General features: G+C 43.3%; 1 long non-coding RNA gene across 2 annotated transcripts; it reads left to right on the forward strand.

The window, feature by feature from the left end:
- On the forward strand, positions 1 to 26,223 carry LOC110257407. Of its 2 annotated transcripts, none has more exons than XR_002339966.1 (4): positions 1 to 3,653; positions 4,610 to 4,769; positions 5,603 to 5,765; positions 24,539 to 26,223. It is a non-coding gene; the product is annotated as an uncharacterized LOC110257407 (long non-coding RNA). The 2 variants fall into 2 exon arrangements; XR_002339967.1 differs by having other exon boundaries at positions 1 to 3,429; positions 24,539 to 25,582.

Consider the following 27,164-nt stretch of genomic DNA (forward strand, 5'->3'; position numbering starts at 1 on the left):
CTTCACTAACTAGGGAAATGCCAACTAAACCATAATGAGGTACCATTTCTTATCCAGCAGATTGGGGAAACTAAAAAGTCTGACAATTTCAAATGTTTGTGATCAAATGGAGAACTGGGAACTCTTCCACACTGTTGGGGTGTCAATTGGTATAAGCACTTTGGAGACCATGCAACACCTAAAAGCAAAGATGCCTACATCCTCCAGCCCAGCATTTTCACTATGTGAATCACAAAGGTCTTGCACTTGCGCATGAAGAGGCAGTTACAAGAACGTTCGTTGCAATATTGTTGTAATAATAAAAAAAGGGGGGAAAATCCAAATGTCTATTATCAGGACAATGGGTAAATGAATTGCAGCATATTCATCTGTTGACAATACAAGTCCATATTACAAAAATAACGAAAGTTTGAGCCAGGGAGTAATATGTGATTTGCTTCTGAAAGCTCTCCATTTTAAGATTAAACATAGAATTGAGTCTGAGTGCTTGGAAACTTTTATAGCAATTTTAAGGTGATTTTAATGCATGTTCAACCTAATCATTAAAAAATGGGGCTAGTACTTGGTATTTTATAGTTCATTATAATTCCATTTTTTTCTAGAAATAAACTCTTACTTACACAAGTATTGGTGTACAATGCATTGAAACCAACCAACCAGCCAACCACACCAGGCCTGAATAAACAGTCTGAGATGCATTGCTCTACCTTAATGACAATTGATATGTGAACTGGAGATCATCACTTGCCACCTGCCTCTACAGGGATTGAATCATGAACCACTGCAGCTGCTGACAACTCAATACGCCCTGAAAGGAGTTCAGGGTGGAGATCAGGAGTGAGGCTTTGGAAAACTGGCAAAACAGGTCTTCAGATAGTTAGATATTTTCAGGCGGAGATTTTATGAGCCCAATTCTTGCACCTCCTCATATCTAGAAAAGCACAAAAATCTTTCACAATGACGTCTGCCCCTCGTGACTAGCAGTAAACTTTACAAGACCAGCAGAAATCTTCTGCAAAATGTATGTGCTTGAGTGCACGTACCTCCCCCTTCACCAAAATCACATCTATACTGACCTTCCCCCCTACCTCTTCGGAGTGGTTTTTCAGAGCTATCTGAAATACTGCCTCCCAAGCTATAGTCTTCATTTTGTCCCAAATACAACTTAATTCTTGACTTTTATATTGTGCATATTTTTTTAAGTCAACAGATATCTATGTGATTTTTTTTTTCTACAATGTATAAGTTTTCTTGTTCATTGGAGATCTTGTACTTTACTCCTAAAATATTAATGTCCAGCTTGGGTTCTCCAGAATTGTTTTATTTGATTCGGATATTTACCTTGCATATAAAGATGTGGCTATTCTCTGCAGGCATTTCCCCTAGAGACACATGCAAATGTAGCTGAAATTTCCTGTTGGTAAACAGCAAGTCTTTAAATCTAGAATCAGGTGATTGACATACAGACGCCTAATAAATTGGATTGCTTTCAGAGCAATATCCTTTCCAGTTAACTGTTAATTGACCAGTTTGGTGCTTTTCTTTATCAAAAATATCATATGGTATGTAAAAAGACTAGATAGGGCTTAAGGTATTTCATAGACCTTTTATAGGACAAATGAACCTTATGCTGTAGGAGATGAGAAAGATGTAAATTAAAAAAACATCATGACAGTAAGAGAACACAATCAAACCAAATCTCCCCTTCAGTGTCTGGCAGCACACTCCCCGAGAAGTTTCAGGCTGTGTGTGGTCTCCACCTAGGGCTCCAAAGTCTTCTTAATGGACTTTGTGACAGCGGGTTCCCAGTTTACCTGGGATTCTGTCTCTAAGCTACAGCACTGCTATTAGAGGCCCACAAATGTGTTTTGGATTTCCTTTCCCCCTCATGAAAAAAACTTTTTAAAAATGCCATTTTTGAAACCAAATTACTTACTGATTTCCAGGATCCTCTTACACCTGCCACTTCTCAAGGGACTTTTGGTGGTATAATCTTTTAATTTTTCTGGAAGCCTAGCAAAACACAGCCAACGGCTGTTTTTCTATCAGAAACACGTACTCTTTCCAACAGCATGCTTTTTAAAAAACTTTAACTTGCTGAGTTCCTTTAAAACTTTTAACTTATAGCAATTTAGCGTCTTTGCCACGCTTTTTTCTATTTCCTATTTCATTCCTTATGTGTTACTTAACATTCATTTGAGTCTTTGAGGTATATGAAATTAGAGGAGGCCGATACCGAAAAAGAGATGGGTTCTTAAAAAAGATGGGTTCCGGGACTTAAGTTTTTGAGGCGGCAAGGTGATGGATGAAGACAAAGTAGCCAAATGAGAACAGAGCGTGAAAAAGGTCCCTAAAGATGAGGCGCACCAACAACTGATGAATGATTTATCCAGCAAAACTTTGAAGCAAGTCGAACTCCTCAATTTGGCTGCTGCAGAGGCCAAGGTAGGAGAAAAGGTTGGCGAGGTCCTGCAAAGCCAAGTTCAAATACATGCAAATATACGGTCGGTGCTGTGATTGGCCAGCAAGGGCTGCTCAGGGAAAGAGAAGACCAGTTGAGGAGTCGAGGCGGCGGCAGCAGCTCAGACCACAGCAGGGCACTCCACCCTCCCGCAGCGCAGGCGAAGCCAAAGCCCGAGCTGAAGCCCCTGGGCAGCGGACTGCGCAGGTCACGTGACAACCCCCGAGTCCGGCCCTAATTGGCTATCAAACCTTGCAGCCTCCCTTCCACTATTTCCCAGAAATATTTTTGGAAACTACTTTTCCCATAGGGTCTTGCGGCCCTGATTACTTCGCCCTGATTTCTTCCCGGTGATTTCTGGAGGCAGTGCTGGGCTTGTCCAGTATTCACGTGGACCTCAGCAGGCGCCAGGAGGACAGATACCTCCAGGATTAAAACATCCCGCTCTGTGGAGGCGGGGAAACCAAGCCGCCGCGGCCCCTCCTTTTGGGCAGAGGTCTCTGGGAAATGCAGTAACTCGAGGGCCTCCGCGTCCGGCCGCGTCTCTCCCAGTCCTGCGGGTTGGAGTGCAACGGGAACTAGTGGGAAGAGGAGGGGCGCGGCAGATCTTCCACACTGGCTCCTCCCCGCCAGCAGGTGGCGCTGCGTCGGAGCATCCACTCATCTACCTCCGAGTTGTCCCAAACGGGAATTTCCCTTCAATCCCGTAGTCCTGGAGTTCTCCAAGCATAGATTTTGATTAAGCAATTTTTAGAGAAATTTGTTGAGAAATGGGGCACCCTATTTTAAAAGAAAGGAACGATAACGGCCCCAAATTACCCCCCGGCTCTTGCTGCTCATCGGATGCATTGTGAGGGTGCAAAGAATCATGGCGCTGCGTATACGGGGGATCCATTTTATGCCAGGACTTGCATCGGGCAGTGACTTCCGCCCCTAGGGAGCGACAGCTGTTCTTCCAGCTCTTTTCAGTGGGTAGCTGGTCTTCGGGGCTGTCACGGCTGTCCCCTAACCCTATTGTTTCTGCCTTGGCGGGACATTTGTTCTGCTTAGCTGCAGGGGTATTGCCCTCATTTTACGGGTTGGAAAACTGAGGGTGGATGAAGACTATATAGCTAGTAGTGTAGTCGGAACTCAGTACAATCGAAACTAAATCTGATTGTTGTCTCAAACGTGATGTCCACGTCGTGTGATGGTAGTCTCCTTTTCTTAGTTTCTCTTCTACTCCCTTAACCACCGTTATTCTGGCTATTTGGACAGTCTCATCTATCCTGCATTTATTGAGAGTGTGCTGAGTGCCAGACATTGTGCTTGGTGCTGGGTGCTGGGTGCTGGGGATGCAGTGTTGAATGGGCCAGACATGACTCCACCCTCGTGGAGTTTACAGTCTAATAGGGGAGGGGTCAGGAGACAGACATTGATTATATAACATAAATAAGAATAAAATTTCAAATTGTAGTGAATAGAAAAAAGAAACTGATTGTTAAAGATAGAATAATGGAGGGAGCCATAAGTGAAATGGAGAGATTAGGGAAAGGAAGAAATGTTTGGTTTAAGACCTGAAAGCTGATAAAAAAGCTCCAGGAGAAGAATAATCCAGGCAGAGGCAACAGCAAGTGCAAAGGCCCTGAAGTGGGAAACAAGTTAGTATTTTATTAGTCAAGGAACTGAGAATTTCCTGTGACTGGAGGATAGTGAGGTAGGGAGAGACTGGAGCAAATTGAGGTTGGCCTTCCTTTCTCCAGTTATCTTTCTTCTAAGCCATCCCATACTGGTTATATAGAAATCTTTTCGTAGCTCAAATATTATTTTACTCCCTTTAGAGGCTTGGCGTCCCCTACAAGTCAGACTCCTTAGGCCTAGTGCTCAAGGACCTTCAGAACTAGACTTTGCTTCCTAGTCTCCCTTTTTGGCAAATGCTGTTTCCTCTGCTTCTCATGCCTTCTTCAGTATGCTTGCTGAACAGACAAAATTCTATTCATCTTCCCTGGCTTGGCCAGAATATCACCTCCTTTGTGCTGTTCCCTCTGTACACTCTCAACTCACTTCTGGTACCCTGGCTTTTTAATTATGGGTTTGCTTACCAAGCTCTACCATGAGACAGGGAATGCCTCCTCTCGGGAACTTGTTTTCTCTCTCTCTGTGATGCAGGACATGAGGCCAGGCAGTATTTTCAGATTAAATATCTATTGAGAGAATGAGTGAAAGAGCTAGCCATCGCTAGCCTCCACCTGGTACCTGATGAGAAGATGACCCGTGGCTCCTATTCATGGCAGAGGAGATTAGCATCTCAAAGGGCCAGAAGGCATGGGTAAGAAATCTGCTCTTTTCTTGGCCAGGCATTGTCTCATCCACTGTCTCATCTAGTCCTCATAACATTTGTGGGTCTTGGCTTCTCTTTTGCCGGCAGGAAAACTGGTACCCAAAGACTTGTTTAAGGATCACCCCACTAGTCATGGGGAATCTGGAATAGGAACCTAGATCTTTCTGACCTTGAAAGTTGAGCCCTCTGCTACTTCCTCTACTTCCCTGGGCCCTATTCTGGCACCATTTACTGGCATAGACATCTGAAAAGATTAAGGAACTGATCTTCAAATGTCCTCTGTCTCAGAAGGGCCATTTGTACCTCTGAGGATATCAGATCTGGAACAGCCAGGGAGCTCTGCCCCTTCCAGAAACCAGTGACTCATACCTCTCCTTGCTTATGTCAGTTTTCGAAGGGCCTAGAAGAACTGGTAAGAGGCAGAAAATCCAGGCAAGGATGCTCTTGGCCAATGCTGTCCAATAGATCTCTCTGAGATGCTGAAGCTCTTCTGTCTCTGCACTGTCTGATATGGTAATATCTCAAGGCCTGCTTAGATGGTAGCTTCCTGACTCTAGGCTGTTCCCAAGACAGCTCAACCTAAAACTTCAGACCCTGGGGCCACATCTTCAGGGATCCTCCAGATCCAAGCTATACCTTAGCTGCAGCTCAGGCTGTGCCCAAGAACACACATCTGGGTACAGACAAGTGCAATGTACATGGCTCCTGGATATGGCCAGTGCCTTGCTGATCCTGTCCCCTCAGTGTTCTGCCCAGAGCCTGGCCTAGAGCAGATGCTAGGTTAGCGCTGTGAATAAATGAACTTCTCTTCTCTTTCCCAGGCTGGAGCTCTCTCAGCTTCTGCGATTGGCTTCAAAAATCTCTTCCTATCATTTTGGACTAATGGCATTTGTCATCCAGTGAAGGTTAGTGAAACCAATGTTTGATAACCACCTCCTCCACCCTGACCCTTTGTGGATGTGCCAAGAGGCAGCTGCAAAACCGGTGAGTAATAATTCCTTGGAAACATGCTGGATCCAGCATTTGTGTGTGTGTGTGTGTGTGTGTGTGTGTGTGTGTGTGTGACAAACTGAATTTTTATTTTGAAACCTTGAGTGCAAAGTGAAAGCTCAAATGAGCACCTGCTATATATGGTTAAAGGCAGTGTGGTTCTGGGGAACAAGGACTGGTCTCAGAGTCATCCTGGACCTGTAAGTAACAGGCTCTATGACCTTAGACCAGGTGTTCAGTGCCTCTGGGCCTCAGTTTTCTCATAGTAAAACAAAAACATTAGACTCTAAGCTTCTTCCTCTGGTTAATGTGAAGTCTTAAAAAATGGCTGGTGGAGTTCCCGTCGTGGCGCAGTGGTTAAAGAACCCGACTAGGAACCACGAGGTGGTGGGTTCGATCCCTGGCCTTGCTCAGTGGGTTAAGGATCCTGCATTGCTGTGAGCTGTGGTGTAGGTTGCAGATGTGGCTTGGATCCCGCGTTGCTGTGGCTCTGGCATAGGCCGGTGGCTACAGCTCCGATTGGACCCCTAGCCTGGGAACCTCCATATGCCGAGGAAGCAGCCGAAGAAATGGCAAAAAAAAAAAAAAAAGGCTGGTTACATCTGCAGTCAACCCATATCAAGTACCTTTCAGATGATTCAAGTGATCTTCTCCCTGCATTAGGTCTATTTTCCTTGTTTAGTTTTTCTAACAACCTTCACTTAACTCTTCCACTGCCAATACCTTCTTCATTTGCCAGGTCTTTGCTGTTTTTTGGCTTCTTCGGATTCTAATAAATCATGTCAAATTCCAGCCATTGAATCACCTGCTCCTTAGCCCTGCCTGGAGTTTCTATAATTCCCAGCAGTCTCAATTCCCTGACAAAGTACAGAGACCTGTTTTGGTCTCCCTCTTCCATTCACCACCCCTCCCCTTCCCACTTCTCTGAAAAATCAGGGAGGTTTCTATTCTGGCAGTTATGAGTCTCACCACTAGATGGCACATGTGTGCAAGTCATCATATCTTTGGACACAAATTTATTTTAGTATGTATATATACTCCATTCCAATCCACAGAAGCTTTGAGAGGAATTATAAAAGTACAAAATATACAAAAGGATAAAGTGGAAAGTTTGAGGGATTGGAGGGAATAGAGAACAAGTAGAAGAGATAACTCCAGCGTGACATTAGCTCAGGGAGATGGGTGCCAGCAGAGGCTTAAGTGGTTGGCTCTGAGCTCCCGAATAGCCAAAGTAAGGAGGGAAACATGAGTAGTAACAACGTTTCAGACTTTATGTGCAAAAACCAAAGTGGTTATCCAGGAGAAACACAGCTTTTTCTGACCTGGAGACCAGAGAGATATTTTTCCTGTGAGTTGTCAGAGAGAGGACACTTAATATGAAACAAACACTGATGACTTAATTGGAGCTGCTCCTACAGTGTCCTTCTATGCAGGCCTAAGTTGGGATGCTGAAGGAGGATTGAGGAGAGGTAGTTCTCTGGGGTTCAAACACTGGGTTTCCAGGACAGTGAATTTACTGCTGTGTGCCTTTGTATTTTCAAACAGTGAAATTGGCATGCACCCCTGTCTTCCTGACTGGGGTTTGAGTGGAGTTTGGGGGGAAGAAGCTCTCCTTGGAAGCTGTGGTAACTAGTCTCCAGGAGGGGTCCCCAATGACCCCTGCTCCTGGTTTCCTACTCTCTGGTACCATGTGGGTGGAGTCCCCACTCACATGGTACCAGAGACTGGACTGTATGACCGACAGAATACAGGAAAAGTGATGGTATGTCACTTCTGAGATTAGGTTGCAAAAGACATTGCAGCATCTCTCTTGGTCTCTGTCTCTATCAGAGTATTTGCTCTGGGGCAAGCCAGCTGCCATGTCACGAGGAGCCCTATGCAGAGACCCATGTAGCAAAGAGCTGAGGCCCCCCTGGCAACAGCCAGCATCAGCTTGCCAGCCACCTTAGAAGCAAATCCTCCAGCCCCAGTGAAGCCTTCAGATGACTGTAGCATCTACTGATGCTTAGAAACCTTGCAAGAGACCCCGAGCCAGACCATTGAGCTAAGTCAGTCCTTAGTTTTGTGAGATAATGGATGCTTGTTATTTTAAGCTGCTAATTTGGGGGTGAATTTGTTACACAGCAATAGATAGCTAACACAGAGTTATTTAATGGAACCCCAGTGTGGCATTATGGATAATTTTACATGGGTGGGTCAACTTGGTTTCAGAGATGAAGAAAATATTTCAGAAGCAGTGTATAGGCTTTAAATCTGGTGGACATGGGCACCAATTCAGGCTGTGTCTGTGGAAAGACAGGTAGAGGGACCCACATAAAATGTCTGCAAAGAGATTTCTCTGCAGCAGGATGGTAAGGACAAGGACCTCAGCTGTCTTGGTCACCGTGGTATCCAGGCTCTGGCACATAGTAGGCTCTCTGCAAATCTTTCTTCAATGGATGGATGGATGGTTAGCTATAACTTTGAGTAAGCCATTCAGTTATCTGGGCCATCATCATTCATTGGGCTTTTGTCATGTGCTGAGTACATAACGTTGATTAAGTTCCATGGAACTGGAGTTCCCATTGTGGCTCAGCAGGTTAAGGACCCGAGATGCTGTCTCCATGGGCATGTGGGTTCAATCCCTGGTCTCGCTCAGTGGGGTTAAGGATCCGACACTTGCCATAAGCTGCAGCACAGGTCACAGATGTGGCTTGGATCCAGTGTAGGCTTGTAGCTGCAATTCTGATTCATCCTCTAGCCCAGGCACTTCCATATGCTGCTGGTGTGGCCAAGAAAAAAGTTCCATTGAACTTTTGTGTCCTATACAGATTATATGTGCCTCCCCTGCCACCCGCCCCATTGCCTTCCTTCCCTCACTGTCTCTTCTCCTTGGACTTCTTTTTTATTTTTATAGACACCTCATGAGCTTTAATTTCTATGCTGAAAACTTTCTCAAGGGAGCAGTATTCTTAGGTCATTACCACAAGTAATTTCTGGTCACCATTTTTCCAATGGGAGAACCAGAGTTACTTAGGACATTGGGGTTTTGGGTGTGTGCGTGCAAATTTTGTCTTGGGGCCAGCCCTATTCTATCCCCCCCCCTTCTTTATCTTTTATGTCTTTTTAGGCCCACACCTGTGGCATATGGAGGTTCCCAGGCTAGGGGTCTAATCAGAGCTACAGCTGCCAGCCTGCACCACAGCCACAGCAACACTGGATCTGAGCCGTGTCTGTGACCTACACCACAGCTCACGGCAACGCCAGATCCTTAACCCACTGAGTGAGGCCAGGGATAGAACCCCCACCCTCATGGTTCCTAGTTGGATTCGTTTCTGCTGCGCCATGATGGGAACTCCTTTTTCCCCTTTCTTTTGGTTGAAAAATGACTTGAAAGGGCTGCTGCTAAGTAAGAGCAGTTCAGTTTCCCACCATGACAGCTATCTCCAGTCCATTTTACCCCTTTCCTACTGACTTTATGGCGCTGATTTTAACCAGGTTTTATTGTAACAGAAATGCTCTGGGGGTGGAGGAGAATCAAACAGAGCGATTTGCCTCAGACTCTTGTCCCATCCGCCGACAAACACCCCCTTCTCCGCAGCTGGCTCTGTACTTCCCCCTCCTCCACCATCAGCACCACCATCAGCACCATTATTGCCACGCAGCCATTGTTTATTGAGTGCCCACTGCGTGCTAATCCCTGAGTTATGCAGCCGCTTCATGCATTATTTACATCTGTGCTAGAAGCTCTGAGTTTTGGCTTTGCCAGTTTTGTTAGTCCCGGCCCTTCAAAAAGCAGACTCCAAGCTGGGACTAACCGTGCAAGGATTTTATTAGGGGAAAATAAATGCCAGTGAGGTGGGAGCTAGAAAAGGCCAGGAGGACTCTCAGAGCCCAAGTGAAGGAAGGAGGCAGAGAACGTTAGGCACAAGTGTCCTGAACTCTGCCATTGATGAAGTGCAGCCCCCGGGAAGGATGGCCCATTGATTTCAAAGCACAGCAGCTGGTGTCCTCAACTCCCTGCAGTAGGAAGTGTGCGGAAGAATGTTTTTGTGGCTGCCACACAAATACTTAATTCTTCTTTCTTTTTATGCATCAGAAACCTGATTTATTTGGGGGGGGCGCAAAGACCTGATTATGAATGAAAAGATTTTAGTTCCCAGCCTTCCTTGCATCTAGGTGTGGCTTGATGACTATATTGCATGACTCCTGGTTATGCAACATAAACAGGAGTGTTAGAAAGCCCTGACAGAAATGCTCCTTACGGGCATCTGACTTGACTGGGAAGTGCATCCTTTCTTCCCTTCTCTCTACCAGGACTGCAGGCAAAATGGCTGCAGCCTCAGCAGCCGTTTTGTGCCAAGAGGCAATATGTTAATAATGAAACGGCAGATTAGAAACCTCATGACAGTTCTGGATTGCCTAGCTCCAGCTTTAACCTGAGAGAAGAATAAACTCTTTTGTTTAAGCCCTTATTACTTTGTTTGCATTATAAGCAGGTAAATCTAATTCTAATTGGTACAGTATCTCATCTTCACCATAGCTCTACAAGGCAAGCATATTTATGCCCATTTTACAGATGAGGAAAATGAATCTTAGAATGATTATTAGAACCTAAATTACAAAAAGACAAAAATAATTAAATAAATAAAATAAAAAAAGGAGTTCCCATCATGGCTCAGCAGTTAGTGAACCCGACTAGCATCCATGAGGATGCAGGTTCGATCCCTGGACTTGCTCAGTGGGTTAAGGATCCGACATTGCTGTGAATTGTAGTGTAGGTTGCAGATGCAGCTCGGATCCCGCGTTGCTGTGGCTGTGGTGTAGACTGGTGGCTTCAGCTCCGATTGAACCCCTAGCCTGGGAACCTCCATGTGGGGTGTGGCTCTAAAAAGACAAAAATAAATAAATAAAAAATAGAACCTAAATTAGAGCCTAGGGTAGTGCTTACGATACTTTCAGCTGCAAAAACAGAATAGTATTTCTTTTTTTTTTTTTAATTAAAGTGCAGTTGATTTACAATGTGCCAATTTCTGCTGTACAGCAAAGTGACCCAATTATACATATATATACATTCCCTTTCTTATATTATTTTCCATCATCATCTATCCCAAGAGACTGGCTGTAGTTCCCTGTGCTGTACAGCAGGACCTCATTGCTTATCCATTCGAAATGTAATAGTTCACCTCTACTAACCCCAAACTTCCAGTCCATCCCACTCCTCCCGCCCACCCCCTGGAAGCGCAAGTTTGTCCTCTAGGTCTGTGAGTCTGTTTCTGTTTTGTAGATGGGTTCATTTGTGCCGTATATTAGATTCCAGATCTAAGTGTTGTCATACGGTATTTGTGTTTCTCTTTCTGACTTACTTCACTTAGTATGGGAATCTCTCGTTGCATTGGTGTTGCTGCAGATGGCATTATTTCACAGAACAGTATTTCTCAATCTTCTCTGAAGATAAGAATTGCCCGGGAAACTTGCTACCTATACAGAGAGCCAGCCCTCTCCTCTGGAAATCCTCATTCCACAGGTCTACGTTGGGGCCTGGGAAGTTATTTTATCTCAGATAAGCAGCCCAGGCGACCTTTACCCTGAGTGGAGAGTGTAAATCCTAACGCGGGTGATGGCAAGTGATGGGCAAATCAAACAGCAAAGAGGTAAAGTTCTTCAGATAAGACTTCTGTGAGCAGAAGAACGGTGGGGGAGTTTGACAGAAGCATAGACCCTGGGCTCCGCTTTCATAGGTTTGGAGTCAGTAGATCTTCAGTGGAACCTGGGGATTTTTTGTACGTTTCACATGCTCCCCAGGTGACCCGCATACCTGTGGTTCTCTAGGGTCCAGTGTGAGGGACCCTGGCTTAATGGTTAGGAGCAGAGGATGAACCTGAGTTTGAATCCCCACATGGTGGTTGATTGGCTAGATGACCTGAGCTGGCGAATTAAGCTCTCAGTCTCAGGGTTCCTCACTTTCAAGTGGAAGAGAATAATAAGGCCTACCTCACAGCGTTGTGAGGATTAGAGGAGGTAATTTATGTAAAGCTCTTAGCTTTGCATAAATAAGCTCTCAATAAGTGGTGACTATTGTTATTATCACACCCCATGCATACTGTCTTACAGACTGGGGCCCAGAGTTCTGTTATGGTGCATAATTTATACGAATCCCCAGGGGACCCCACTTTCTCTGCAGCTACTACTCTTCTTGGCAGTGAGTAAACTGCCTGTGCAGATGCAGAAGTGGAGTCAAGGTCTTCTAGGACAGGCTCCCAGGTTCCCCCAGCTGCTGCCTCCCCATCCCTCTCCCTCCCTCCGCATCAGTCAGCCTGTCCCCCAAACATCCACACGCAAGGGCCCCATCGTCTCTCTTCCCATCCCTCCCTAAGCCACTGCAGTCTAGAACCTGCTGTCCCTGATTTACTGAAGTGACTCTGAGCAAGGTCGCCAGTGGGCAAACCCAACAGTGATTTTAAAGTCTTCATCTCACTTGACGCCCTCCGGCATTTGGCCCAGCCGTCTCCGTATTCCCTCTGGGAACTCTGCTCTTTCGGCTTCCAAGACACCTCGGCTCTTTTCCGCTTTCTGAACCTGTGGTCATTTCCTCCGCGGGTCTCACAGGGTCTCACACAGCTGTTCTCTGCCCCCATTAACCCTTCGTTTGCCTCTAATTCCGTTTCGGTGTTCCTTTTCTTCCTCTGACCAGGATCCACTGTCACTGAACGCCAGGAAAATTATCCGCCCTCGCAGGATGTCCTGGTCCAGTGCAACCTCTCCCTTCCTCCCTCCACAGATGGCTTCGCACAGGCCAAGGCGTGTGCTTCAAAGTCGCCCTCACCAGTCTCCTAAGAGGCCTAGCAACACCCACGAAAACGAGACCTGGATTTCCTGCGGATCAGACCACAGCGTGACCCTGTGACACCCTTAATTGTCACACATTATACTGAAATCAGAGCATCACTCTGCAGGGTGTGTTCACCACCCATCCCCTTAGCTCAGCTTCTAAGGCCTCGTGTCTGGTGATAGCCACTGCCTTTCAGAGGAGTCGGGGCGTTTCCTACTTCTGCCGCTTGGGAGCGTGCTTTTCCTTTCTGGTTTTGTTTTTCTCCTCCTTGAAAAGCAAGAGAGGGACTAGTTTTCTCTGGGGTTCACTTCTAACCACTAGCACCATCCCAGTCAGCTATCTCATTGATTGCACAGCCCTTGATTCCACTCCTAGGAATCTCTGCTGTAGAAACACTCTCTCAGATACGTAAGACGTACGATTGCTTATATGATCCCAAGTGCCAGTCACAGGGGGACTGGTCAGAAAACTCATGGTGTTCTTACACTACAGCTGCTCTATGGTAGCGCTTAAAGTAGACCTTCTCCTGTGTGTTACTGGTCTGTTGGGAGATGAGGAACTGGAGTCAGAATGCAAATCATTGACTTAGGAGAAAATCCCACTGACAGAAATATACAAATATATCACCCGAAGGAAAGTGTGTATTTAGAGACATAGTTGATTTGCATTCTGCTGCAAGCTCTCCGTCATGTTTTCTCAGACCAGGAACACACTTTGAGTAGCATCGCTAAAGCTTAAGAAAAAAGAGGTAGCTGTGTGTACAGATGTAGAATGATGTCTTAGATACATTGTTAAAAGAAAAAAGTGTGCCTCAGACCAGAATAGTGTCTTCAGAAACAGAGCTCTCTCCAAAAAAGGATGCCCAGGCACAGAGATGTGCCAGTAAAAATTCCTGCTATACCTTTTGCTGATTGAGGTTTTTTTTATGCTGGTAGAGGCATAAAACATTTCTGGAGCAAGTCCTAAGAAATTGACAGCCGATATCTGCGGAGTGCAGGTGGGAGTCCACGGCGTTGGACATTCAAACTCTTTTGTCCTGTATCCAGACTGCTGTTCAGTGGGTCCTACTCAGTACAGTGGCTGGAATCTGTTCTGATGGGTCTGTGCCCTTTTGCACAGTCGTAAAATATTTTGAATATAATTCCTCTTAGGAGTTCTCACTGTGGTGCGGTGGGATTGGCAGCATCTCTGCTGCGCCAGGATGCAGGATCCCTGGCCCAGCACAGTGGGTTAAAGGATTTGGTGTTGCTGCAGCTTCGGTGGAGGTCACGACTGTGTCTCAGATCTGATCCCTAGCCCAGGAACTCCATATGTCATGGGTAGCCAAAAATTTTTAAAAATTAAAAAAAATTCCTATTACACTCTTTTGCTGATTTAACTCCCCCCGCCTCCCAAACTATGGGCATGTATCCCTTTCATATTTAAAAAAAAAAAAAAAAAAAAACTAGTTACAGAGAGAACACTGATGCTTCTAGAGCCTCTATTTGCCGGATAACAGCCCTCCTCTTTTCACTTTTCATGAACATTTCTGCCCTCTGTTCTCTGGGCAATGCAGCTGCCTCTGTCCCATGCCTGTAGTCCTCCTCCTGCCTAGGTCATTTTGCCTTGCAGCCTAGTGATGAAGACAGCCCCTAACAAAACCATACCTGGTTGAGATCTAGACATTCCAGCAAGGCTTATATATGACACACTTCCTAACTTTCTTTAAAAAGTTTCTAGAAGGTACAGCCCCGGGGCCACAGGGCTGATTGCCGTTCTTTTTTTTTTTTTTTTTTTTTTTTTTGCCTTTTCTAGGGCCACTCCCGCGGCATATGGAGGTTCCCAGGCTAGGAGTCCAATCGGAGCTGTAGCCGCCAGTCTACACCAGAGCCATGGCAACTTGGGATCCGAGCCGTGTCTGTGACCTACACCACAGCTCATGGCAACACTGGATCCTTAACCCACTGAGCGAGGCCAGGGATCGAACCCCCACCCTCTTGGTTCCTATTTGGATTCGTTAACCACTGAGCCACAATGGGAACTCCCGATTGCAGTTCTAAGTTACAATTACACAGTGATTTTTCACAGTGCTCATGGAGTCCTGACTCCCTCACTGTTTGAGTTGGAGGGTTAGAAGATTCTGATTTGCCTGTGCTTATCATAAGAACTGGGCATAGTAACTCGAATTGGGAAGTGTTGGACAACGGATGTGCATTCTGGTCTTTCATTTCTTTGCTCCTACACAACTGGGTATTCACTGTTTGTAGCTGACCGACCTGTGCAGAAAAGAGAGATGGCTTACTTATCCTGATGCCTTTAAAATGGGAACTGTTGCGACATCTCAGTGGCCTCTTTAAACTCAAGATGCAAATAGATTGTGCTGTTGGAGGCCATATAAACCTGAGACAGTGTTCCTGGAGTCTGGTAGTTTTCGATTCAAATACTCTAGTTTAGGCACACCTGTGTTTTATATATGTATATTTGTCTTTTTAGGACCGCAGCTGCAGCATGTGGAGGTTCCCAGGCTAGGGGTCCAATCGGAGGTGTAGCTGCCGACCTACACCACAGCCGCAGCAACATCAGATCCAAGCCACGTCTGCGACCTACACTGCAGCTCATGGCAACACCAGGTCCTTAACTCATTGAGTGAGGCCAGGGATCCAACCTGCATCCTCATGGGCGCTAAGTCAGATTCGTTTCCCCTGAGCCAAGGCAGGAACTGGCACACCTGTGTTTTGATGTAGGGTTTTTTTTTTTTTTTAATTTTTGTTGTGAAATATATTTTGTCTTATTTCTGTATGATAAAGAAGTTGGTTGTCCCTTGTCCTTGGTTCTTGGGGATAAGCTCAAAATACATGAATTCCGTAAGTGTTAGGAATGTCTGTGTTCCCTATAATAGGCCATGAAGACTTTATATAATGACCAGAATGGGGGCAGGCTGTGCCAGGAAGACCAGTGGTTGGGGCTTTGAGCCATGTGATATCAGCTGGTGCTCTGGGGAGGAGATTCAATCAATCCCGGTTATGTAATGAAACCATAATAAGCTTCTGGATGCCAAAACTTGGGGGAACTTCCTTGGCTGGCCATACTGTGCGTACTATCACACATTGAAAGGGTAACAGAGGCAGAAAACAATGGAAAACTTGCATTTGGGACACTCTCAGACTTTGCCCTTGGTGTTTCTACCTTTGCCTAGTTCTGTTTTTGTTTTTGTTTTTTTTTTTTTTATATATATATATATATATATAAAAGAATGTCAGAGTTCCCACTGTGGCTCAGCAGGTTAAGAACCCGACATAGTGTCCATGAAGATGTGGGTTCAATTCCTGACCTCACTCAGTGGGTTAAGGATCTGGAGTCACAGCAAGCTGCAGCGTAAGTCACAGATGTGGCTCAGATCTGGTGCTGCCATGGCTGTGGGGTAGGCCGGCAGCTCTAGCTCCGATTCTGCTGCCAGCCTGGGAACTTCCATATCCTGCAGGTGTGGCCCTAAAAAGAAAAAAGGAAAAAAAAAAAATAAAGAATGTAGTTCTTTTGTTGTTCTGGTGAATTATCGAATCTCAGGAGGTAGTGGGAACTCCTGAATTCATAGCCAGCTGATCAGAAGTGAAGGAAGCCTGGAGTTCCCATTGTGGCTCAGCAGAAATGAATCTGACTAGCATCCGTGAGGACGCAGGTTCCATCCCTGGCCTCGCTCAGTGGGTTAAGGATCTGGCATTCCTGTAAGCTGTGGTGTAGGTTGCAGACGCAGCTTGGATCCTGCATTGGGGTGGCTGTGGTGTAGGTCAGCAGCTACATCTCTGGTTCAACCAGTAGCCTGGGAACCTCCATATGCCGCAAGTGCGGCCCTAAAAAAAGACCAAAAATAAATAAATAAATAAATAAATAAATAAATAAATAAACAAAATAAGTGAAGGAGGCCTGAGGACCCCCAAACATTTGACCGGTATGGCCTGAAGGCTACCTTCTGAGGGGCACACCTTTCACTTGTGAAATGTGGCTTAACTCTGGGTAGTTGGACTCAGAAGTCATTTCAATTTCCCTATTTATTTTGAGAAATTTGACACTTACAAAAGGAGTAGTAAAATACTCATGTACCCTTCACTTAGAGTCTCCAGTTTATTAACATGTTCTGATATTTGCCTTATCTCTCTTTCTTTCTATGTATATTAACATTTTTTTCTTGAACCAGTTGAAAGTTGCAGACACATCATCCCTAAAACACTTCAGTGTATCCTTCTTGAGAACCAGGACATTCTCCTACATAACCCCCATATCATGATCACACCCAGGACATTTAGTATTGATACAATAAATATTCTCTAATATACCACATTTAGGTCTCCCCTATTGCCCCATAGAGGAGGAAAATTTGCCACCCCAAAACATGTCTCTTTGGTATTAGGATCAATTTAGGCTAATCAATTATTATTATTACTGTTATTGTCTTTCTAGGACTGCACCTGTGGCATATGGCAGTTCCCAAGCTAGGGGTCAAATAGGCATTACAGCTGCTGGCCACCGCCACAGCCACAGCAACACCTGATCTGAGCTACATCTGCACCCTATGCCACAGCTTACAGCAACTGGATCCTTAACCCACTGAGCGAGGCCAGGGATCAACCTGCATCCTCCTGGATACTAGTCAGGTTCTTAACCCACTGAGCCACAATGGGAATTCCTAGGTTAATTATTTTTAGGAAACAGAAGACTCAGGAGATTTTTCCTTTTCACCTTCCCTTTAAGCTGCCCAAATCATTTAGGTAAAGGTCCTGTTCCCCAAATAGAGCTGTCATGAGATAGCTGCAAAGAATATCCAGATCATGGGACGATGTACAAGACCAATAGCCTGGCCCCTTCAGAAGTGTCAGTGTCATGAAAGATTAAAAAAAAAAAAAAATCAGGTAAAATAAATCAAGGGGACGGTTCTAGAATCTAGATTAAAGATGATGAGAAAAACATGACAGGCAAATGCAATGTGTGTTCCTCGATTAGAGCATAAGTCAAAAGGAAAAAAGTATAAAGGATATTTTGGGGATGTGGGTGAGAAAGAAATTTCCTCTACCCTTATAGATTCTTCTGGTTGATCTAAGAATTACATTGATATGAGACAGATTAATGGGAGAAAATCAAACAAAGCTTAATAACATGTATACGTGGGAGAGACCCAGGAAAACAGAGTACTCACCAAAATGGCCAGAGCCCTCACCTGAAATACCATCTTTAGCTAAAGACAAAAGAAGATGTTAGGGGTAGTGGTTTGGGACTTCACAGGGGAGGAAGGCAATTCACAAGGAGATAGAAACACAGATATTTGGTTGATAGATGTTTGCTGGGCCCTGCAGAGAGAGTGGGACTCAGAGGGGACTCTGCTCTCTAGGCCTTGCCAAGTCCCCCCCCAACACCCAGCTCACATTTATTGCAGAGATCTCTGGTGACAGCTCTATTCTAGGAAGAGGCTTTCTATCGAAACTCTTTCAGGGAGTTGGGGGAAGGTCAAAGTTTCTTTCTAAGTCTTTTGGGCCTTGAATGTTTTTCTGCTGGAAATAATCTGCATGCCAAAGACATTTTGCAGTGATAAATTTTATTCCCCTACAGTCCCTCTTTTGACATTTCTCCAAGAAGTTTCACAGTCCAGAAGTTGAGTTGATGGATTGTTTTACATCTCACTGAACCAGTCTCTGAATCCTGACAATAGGTCAGTTCAGTTATTCATTGCAGGGGGGCGGTGATGCAGGCTCTCAAAGTTAGCCCTGTAAGGTGCAAGCAATCAGGTAAGATTGATAAGAGGTACTTCTACCAAGACAAAAGAAGAACAAACATTAATAGTCTGAACAAATTATAAACCCAGTGTCTGAGTCCTGAGAGCTGCCAGTTGAGAAGATCTCTAGGTGTTAAGGTCAAAGCATCTTCTGCAGTTCTGCTGATGTCATCAGGTGATCAGGTAAACTTTTTGAGTGACTTACACAGTATCCGGCACGAAGATGGTCTAAACAGGGCTGTTGTGGCAATCTCTCTCAAGTTTGTATCAAGTTGTTCCGCTTCAGTTTGCAGGACTTTAGGCAAGGGGCAGCTTTAGTTCTCAATGATTTCAAGTCAAAAGTGGGAGAAAAAAATCAGAAATGTTAGTTTGGAGAGCTGTAGCTAAATGTTTGAGGAAACTAAAAGAATTTGGGATCCAATCCAGTTTATAGCTGGAAAAAAATGAAAGTAAGTAAGCAAGCTACCAGGCAGTATTTCCAAGGGGCTTAATGCTCTATGAAGTCAGGCTTAATTCCTTAAAGCTGTCTGCTCATATCTGATTCTATGTGCATTCTCAGATACGGCATTCCAGTCAAAGTGTTGGTAATATAATCATTGTTTCCCGTTGCATCCCATTATAAGGAGAGCAGATTCTTAGTGAATTTATGTAAATAACTATAGTGCCATGAAAATAAGAAGACTTACTAAGAGCTTTCAAATTCTGGAGGGACTAGGTAGGTAGAAAAAAGATAGTATTTCAGTTCTGCTTACAAAGGCATAATTTACCAAATTGCTATAAGAAATAGCATAAGAGGAAAGATTTCCTTATGCCTACAAAACAAAGATTAAATAACCAGTAATATTTCAGACAAGAAGTTATGAAAATTATAATCATATTCATCACGTCACTCAGTCTCTGTAGTTTGTTCTTATTGATCTTGACTTTTGTTAGCAGTTTTATGAAACCATAAGGTTTTCCATCCAAGTCCTGTAATTTCTGACCCAGTTCAGTAGTGTGGTCTGAAAATTATCAGGGATGTGCATTTAACAAAAACCCTTTTCTATGCATCTTCTTGAATATGAAGCATTTTAGTAAAAGCATCAGATAAAACAATAACTGTATAAAAATGACAAGACTTAAAATGGTATGGTTGGAATTCCCTGGTGGCACAGGAGGTTAAAGATCTGGTATTGTCACTGCTATGGCTGAGATCACTGCTGCAGCTCAGGTTCAGTCCCTGGCCTGGGAATTTCCACGTGCTGTGGACATGGCTAATGAAATGAAATAAAATGAAATAAATGTCTCTCCTTGAAAAAAAAAAAAAGGCATGGTTAAGGATCTGATTCATTATAATTCAATTTGACAGAGGAATTTGTTTTTTTCTGTGATGCATAATATTTTAAGATAATTAGAATTATGACTGATAACACTATATAAAGACATAAGATTTATAGGAATTTCATTATCATTTTTAGAACAAATATTAATAACAATCTTCCATGCAAAAACCTAGGCAGATTTATCAACACTTATTCGGCAATGTGTCCCATGTAATTTAACATGCCGTATGAGCCTAATTAGTTCAATGTCTCTCTTTGAGTTTTCTCAGGGGCCCTCTGAAAAATCCCTAGGTTAGCTAGATGTCAAAAGGCCTTCACTTAGAATTTGACTTAAGGATGTTTGTAAAAAATATCAAAAAGTATTAAAACACTTAGAGTTTTCTCATGGCTCATCAGGCTAAAGGTCATGGCATTGTCACTGCTGTGGCTTTGCTTACAGCTGTGGTGCAGGTTCAATCCCTAGCCCGGGAACTTCTGCATGGCCTTGGGTAGAGCCAAAAAAATCACAAAAAAACCCACAAACAAGCAGAAAACAACAACAACAACAAAAAACACTCGGTCAAGTAGGATCATAGGTCACTGTGAACTAATACTTATCTATCCACTTAACCAAAGTGACAATAAAAGATTTCAAAGGCAAATAAAGAATGTTATAGCAGATTACTTAAAAGATGAAGAAACTTTCATAAAATATTCTCAAAAACAGATAAATAGTGCATGAACACTTTGTCTTCTTAACAGAGAGAGAAAACCAAATTCTGGTTTTATATCAGCTTTGGATTTTAAAATTCATTCACTCAATTAAATTCATTCCAATTTTAACCGGTCTTGACCATGCACAATACTCTCCTCAGGGTTCCTTTCCACAGACCTTCTATAACTCCCTCTTTTACATTCAGATTTTGCCCTATGCTTTCACTTTTTTAAAAAGCTGTGTTTGGGAGTTCTACTGTGATGCAGTAGGTTAAAAATGAGCTTGTCTCTGTGGCATTACTGGTTTGACCCTGACTTGGCACAGCAGGTTAGGTATCTCGTGTTGCTGTAGTTGTGAGGTGGGACAAAGATGCAGCCCAAATTCGATCCCTGGCCTGGGAACTTCCATATGCCATGGGTATGGCCAAAAAGGGGGGAAAAAAGCCCTGTTTTAGGGCAAAATTACTTTCTTTTTTCTTAAAATGCTTTTCCATTTTTAATGTATATTTAAAAAATTTCCTTGCATGCAAAGATGTTTTCCTAACTCTAATAGTTGTAATTATATACATTAATTAGAATGTTTAACCCTCAGAAACTTTAATTTATAGTGAAAAGTAAGAATTTGTGAACTGGAGTTTCCATTGTGGCTCAGCGAAAATAAATCTTACTAGCATCCATGAGGATGCAGGTTTGATCCCTGGCCTTGCTCACTGGCGTTGCCATGAGCTATGGTGTAGGTCAGGGGTGCAGCTCGGATCTGGCGTTGCTGCGGCTATGGTGTAGGCCAGCAGGCTACAGCTCTGATTCGACCCTTAGCCTGGGAATCTCCATACACCGCAGGTGTGGCCCTAAAAAAGTAAAAAATAAAAAAATAAAAAAAATTGTGAACTGTTTGTTCCACCAGTACTTTTTGATTGGCAAGCTTGTGAATACATTTCATAATTTCTAGATACATACATTTCCTTATGGCATAATTTTTCAATGTGGTACAAGTAACATTTACTAATAAGTTTAAACATCCTTAGATTTTCTGTAATAAAACAGAAGGAGATAGACTTGTTTAGCAATTAACATTTCAGTATTTTATTTCATTTGAAAATTATCTACACATCCAATAAATTCCCCACTGAAATTAGCAAAACCAAAAAAATTGGGGGGAAGCTATTTTTAAAGTCACATACCAAAATTATTACTAAGAGTTTATCCATAAACACTTATCCCATTTACATCATTTATATCATTTGTTCTCAACAGTTGTTTAGATTGCTTGCAAAAACTTCATGAGATAAAGTCAGCCATCTGAGCTATTTTTCTTGCTGACAAACTTTGTAACAAAGATAATATAAACTTATTTGAACTTTGGTAAAGTAGAATAAAAAGTTTATTTTTAACGTTGATAATCTAAAGGCATGACTATTTTAAGTAAACTGATAGTTTAAACTTTGCTTTTATTTACTAAAGATTAATCTAAGGCCGTGTGAACTTGAAAAACGTTTATTTTAGTTTCTACTATACTCCTGAGAATTTTTCATAAGCATTTGTTTATTTTTAAGCCAGTTAAATAGAACTCTTTTTTTTCTTTTTTCTTTTGTCTTTTTAGGGCCGCCCATCAGGATATGGAGGTTCCCAGGGTAGGGGTTGAATCAGAGCTGTAGACACTGGCCTACACGACAGCCACAGCAACGTCAGATCCGATCCAAGTCTGTGACCTACACTACAGCTCATGGCAACACAGATCCTTAATCCACTGATCAAGGCCAGGGATGGAACCTGTGTCCTGGATGCTAGTCAGATTCGTTTCTGCTGAGTCACGACAGGAACTCCAGATAGAGCTCTTTTTATAATTTCATTTTCACCATAACATCAAGAGGTAGGAAAATATCATATATCTATAATTTGTATACATTAACATCCATACATCAGTGATCTCATGATTTTCATTTAAAAACTTCAGTCATGGACTAGGTACAGTATAAAATGTACTAGTTTACAGACAGCTTAGGAACAGTTTATAGTTTGTAAACAGTTGGAATAATGAAGTTTATGTGCTGAGATAGCTAAGGCTTCATTATTTTTGAAAAGACTTTTAAGATTTGTGTTGTTGTCCCTTGAACCTTGTGGGTCCACTTATATATGGATATTTTTTTCAATAAATACATTGGAAAATATCTTAGAGATTTGAGACAATTTGAGAAAACTTTCAGATGAACTGCGTAACCTAGAAATACTAAAAAAAACTAAGACAAAGGTATGTCATCAATGTATGGAGCCATTCAGTTGTGAGAAATGTAAAAGAACATAAAGACGGTATTAATTGTAACTGCATAAAATTAACTGTAGTACATACAGTACTATTGTAATAATTTTGTGGTCACCTGTTGCTCTTACAGTGAGTGTAAGTGTTGTGATGGCGTATCACAGTAAAAGTAATCTCTTGCGGTTCTCACATATTTTTCATTGTTTTTAGTGTAATACTATAAACCTTGAATAACACCCTGGAACCCATAGGAATGCTACTAGTGGTGCTGGGAGTGCTTCCAAGATACAGAAAAAAGTCATGACATTACAAGGAAAAGTTGAATGCTTGATATGTACCATAGACTGAGGTCTGCAGCCGTAGTTGCTTGCCATTTCAAGATAAATGAATCCAGAGTAAGGACCATTGTAGAAAAAAAAAAAAAGGAAATTTGTGAATCTGTCACTGCAGCTACTGCATCAGGCGTGAAAACCATGCACTTTTTGCAAAATACCTTTTAATCTGGTGGCACGAATGCAGCTTTTTATGTGGGTGCAGGATTGCTATAAGAAAGGCATACCTAATAGACTAATGAGTCAAGAAAAAGCAAAGTCATTGTATGACAACTGAAAGCAAGAGGAAGGTGAAGGAGCCAGCAAGGTAGAGGACTCGATGCCAGCAAAAGATGGCTTGGCTTAAATAATGTCAAGATAATAGGAGAAGCAGCTTCTGCCAACCAAGAGGCGGCAGAGTTCCCAGAAGCCATTAAGAAGAATCATTGAGGAGAAAGGATGTCTGCCTACAGGTTTTAAATTCAGATGAAAGTGCCCGATTCTGGGGGGAGAAAACCTGAAAAAAGAACCTTTATTGGTAAGGAAGAGAAGTGGGTGCCACGATTTACCATAGGAATGGGTAGGCTAACTCTAATGGTCTGTACAAATGCAGTCGGGTTTATGATCAAGACTGCTTAACCTATAAAGCTGCTAACTCCTGATCCTTGAAGGGAAAAGATAAACACCAGCTGCCAGTATTTTGGTTGTACAACAAGAAGGCCTGGGTAAGGAGAATGATTTTTCTGGATTTCTTTGTCCTGAAGTCAGGAAGTACTTTACCAGTAAGAAACTACCTTTTAAAATTCTTTTTTAAAAAATGCCTCCACTATGGAGTTCCCGTCGTGGCTCAGTGGTTAACGAATCTGACTAAGAACTGTGAGGTTTTGGGTTCGATCCCTGGCCTTGCTCAGTGGGTTGACGATCCGGCATTGCCGTGAGCTGTGGTGCAGGTTGCAGACTCGGCTCGGATCCCACGTTGCTGTGGCTCTGGCGTAGGCCTGCGGCTACAGCTCCGATTGGACCCCTAGCCTGGGAACCTTCATATGCTGCGGGAACGGCCCAAGAAATGGCAAAAAGACAAAAAAAAAAAAAAAAAAAAAAAAAAAAAGCCTCCACCTGTGGCATATGGAAATTCCCAGGCCAGGGATTGAATCTGAGCTGTAGCTTCGACCTATGTGGCGATGCCTCCAATCTTTTAATCCATTTCGCTGAGAGGGGAATCAGACCTGTGCCTCTGAAGCTACTCGAGATGCTGCAGCTGGATTCTTAACCCACAGCACCACAGTGGGAACTCCACTCTTAAAGTTCTTTGATGCTGGATGATGCCCCCTGGTCACCCAGAACCCCATGACTTCAACGCCAAAGACATTGAAGTGGTCTACTTGCCACCAAACACAATGCCTATAATTCAGGGGGTCATAAAGACCGCTAGGCTTTTTACTCACAGTGCTCTATGGAAAGGATTGTCAATGCCCTGAAAGCAAGCCTTGACAGAATATCATGAAAGCCTGGAAAGGCTGCACCATTGAAGATGCCCTCATTGTTAGAGACAAAGCCATGAAAGCCATCCAACCTGAAAAAATAAAATCTTGCCAAAGAGAACTGTGCTCACATGTTGTGTCTGCCTTCACAGGATTCACAACAGAGGCCGTCAAGGAAAACACGAAAGAGATTGTGGAGATAGCATAAAAGATGGGGCCTGAATGGTTGCAAGATGTGGATCTTGAATTCAAGCGCTAATGGACACCAGCCCCACCAGAGGAATGAACGGAAGATGGCTTGATGGAGATGAGTGCCCTGCCAGTGCCAGTGATGAGGAAGAAGATGAAGAAGCAGAGGCGGAAAACAATTTGACAGTAGACAGTCCGGCAGAAGGATGCTGACTCTTCAGGCCTGCTTTTGATTTCTTTTACGATAACAGGTTTTGGAACTAAAGCGGATAGTGGAAGATGGACTGGTACCCTATGGAAAACATTAGTTACACCAAGCATGCCTGCCTCCCCTTCCACCTCCTTCTCCTCTTCCTCCTCTGTCACCCCCGAGTCAGCAAGACCATCCCCTCCCCTTCCTCCTGAGCCTCCTCAGCATGAAGACGAGGAGGATGAAGACCTTAATGACGAACCACTTCCACTTAATGAACAGTAAATAGTCATCAGGCCTTGCAGTTAAGAAACTTATCTGTTGTGTATATTACATCACTGGGTGACAATCTAAGACATTCTTGTCTCATCATCATCATCACTAAGTATTCATTGTGTAGGACATCATGTGCAAGAGTCGTAGTGAGGAGTTGTTGTGGCCCAGCAGGTTGAGAACCCAACATTAGTGTCCGTGAGGATGTGGATTTGATCCTTGGCCTCACTTAGTGGGTTAAGGATCTGCAAGCTGCAGCACAGGTCTCAGGTGTAGCTTGGATCCAGTGTGGCTGTGGCTGTGGCAGAGGCCCGCAGCTGCAGCTCTGATTCGACCCCTAGCCCGGGAACTTCCATATGTTGTAGGTTCAGCCTAAAAAAAAATAAAGTAAGGCAAAGACGTGTATTTAAGTGGATGGCCTATCTTATCCTTACATAGGCATAAGGCAAGAGCTATTTAATATAAAATTAATAATGTTAGTTTTCTTACCGTTTTATTGTTTTTTAATTTTTTTGTCTTTTTAGGGCCACACCCGTGGCATATGGAGGGTCCCAGGCTAGGGGTCTAATCCGAGCCGCATCTGCGACCTACACCACAGCTCACGGCAACGTGGGATCGTTAACCTCCTGAGCGAGGCCAGGGATCCAACCCGAAACCTCGTGGTTCCTAGTTGGATTCATTTCTCCTGCGCCACGACAGGAACTCCTTCTTACTGTTTTATAATTTGGCTTTCAAAGAATTATATTACCGTACGGAATCTCTCTCTCTCATAATTGGGGAAACTGTATCAGCCTATCATTACAGGTAAGTGGTTTTTAAAAAATGTAACAATGTTTCCAATGCTGTATTATGACTATGACTGTAATACTGTATGCCATAAAAATTTTATAACAATTCATTTATTAATGTATTGGCTAGGCTACTGTGAAGCTATTGTACACTAGGCCACCATAAAGCAATCACATTGCTGCTTCTTCATTAACAATGCATGAATCGTTATACCTGTAAATAACTGAATTTCCTTTTCATATTATCTTTTATTTTTATCTTTTATTTTTAAAGTCTACTGTTAGTAATACATATAACATATAGAGTTTTGTATTATATATGACAATTTGATGTAAGTACTGACAGACAATTCATCTTGTGAACAGACAACATAAACTTACAGTATTGGTAAATGTATTTTCCTTATGACTTTCTTTTTATAGCCACATCTGCCACACATAGAAGATTCCCAGCCAGGAGTTGATTTGGAGCTGCAGCTGTGGCTTATGCCACAGCCACATGGCAACATGGATCTGAGCCTCGTTTGAGCTTTTGGCATTGCCAGAACATTAACCCACTGAGTGAGGCCAGGGATTGAACCCACATCCTCACAAAGACAATGTTGGGTCCTTAACCCACTGAGCCACAGTGGGAGCTCCCCTTATGATTTTTTCTTTTTCTTTTCTTTTTTCTTTTCTTTTCTCTTCTCTTCTCTTCTCTTCTCTTCTCTTCTTTTCTTTCTTTCTTTCTTTCTTTCTTTCTTTCTTTCTTTCTTTCTTTCTCTCTCTCTCTCTCTCTCTCTCTCTCTTTTCCTTCCTTCCTTCCTTCCTTCCTTCCTTCCTTCCTTCCTTCCTTCCTTCCTTCCTTCCCTTTCTTGTTTGCATGTACCTGAGGCGTATGGAGGTTTCCAGCTAGGGGTCGAACCCGAGCTGTAGCTGCTGGCCTACACCACAGCCACAGCAATGCCAGATCTGAGCCATGTCTGTGACCTACACCATAGCTCACAGCAATGCTGGATCCTTAACCCACTGAGTGAGGCCAGGGATCAAACATGCATCCTCATGGATCCTAGTCAGATTTGTTTCCACTGTGCCATGACGGGAACTCCCCCCCTTATGATTTTCTTAATAACATTTTATTTTCTCTAGCTTACTTTATTGTAAGAATACAGTATATAGTATATATAACATATCGAATGTGTGTTAATTGACTGTTTATGTTATCAGTAAGGCTTCTGGTCAACAGTAGGCTGTTAGTAAGTTTTGAGGGGGGGAGTCAGGAGTGACTTGTGAATTTTTGACCTCATAAGGGGTCAGGGCCTCTAAGCCCTGTGTTGCTCGTGCATAAGCTGTATGTGT

This window comes from Sus scrofa, chromosome 17 (assembly GCF_000003025.6).
Source record: "Sus scrofa isolate TJ Tabasco breed Duroc chromosome 17, Sscrofa11.1, whole genome shotgun sequence".
In the NCBI taxonomy this organism is placed as follows: domain Eukaryota; kingdom Metazoa; phylum Chordata; class Mammalia; order Artiodactyla; family Suidae; genus Sus; species Sus scrofa.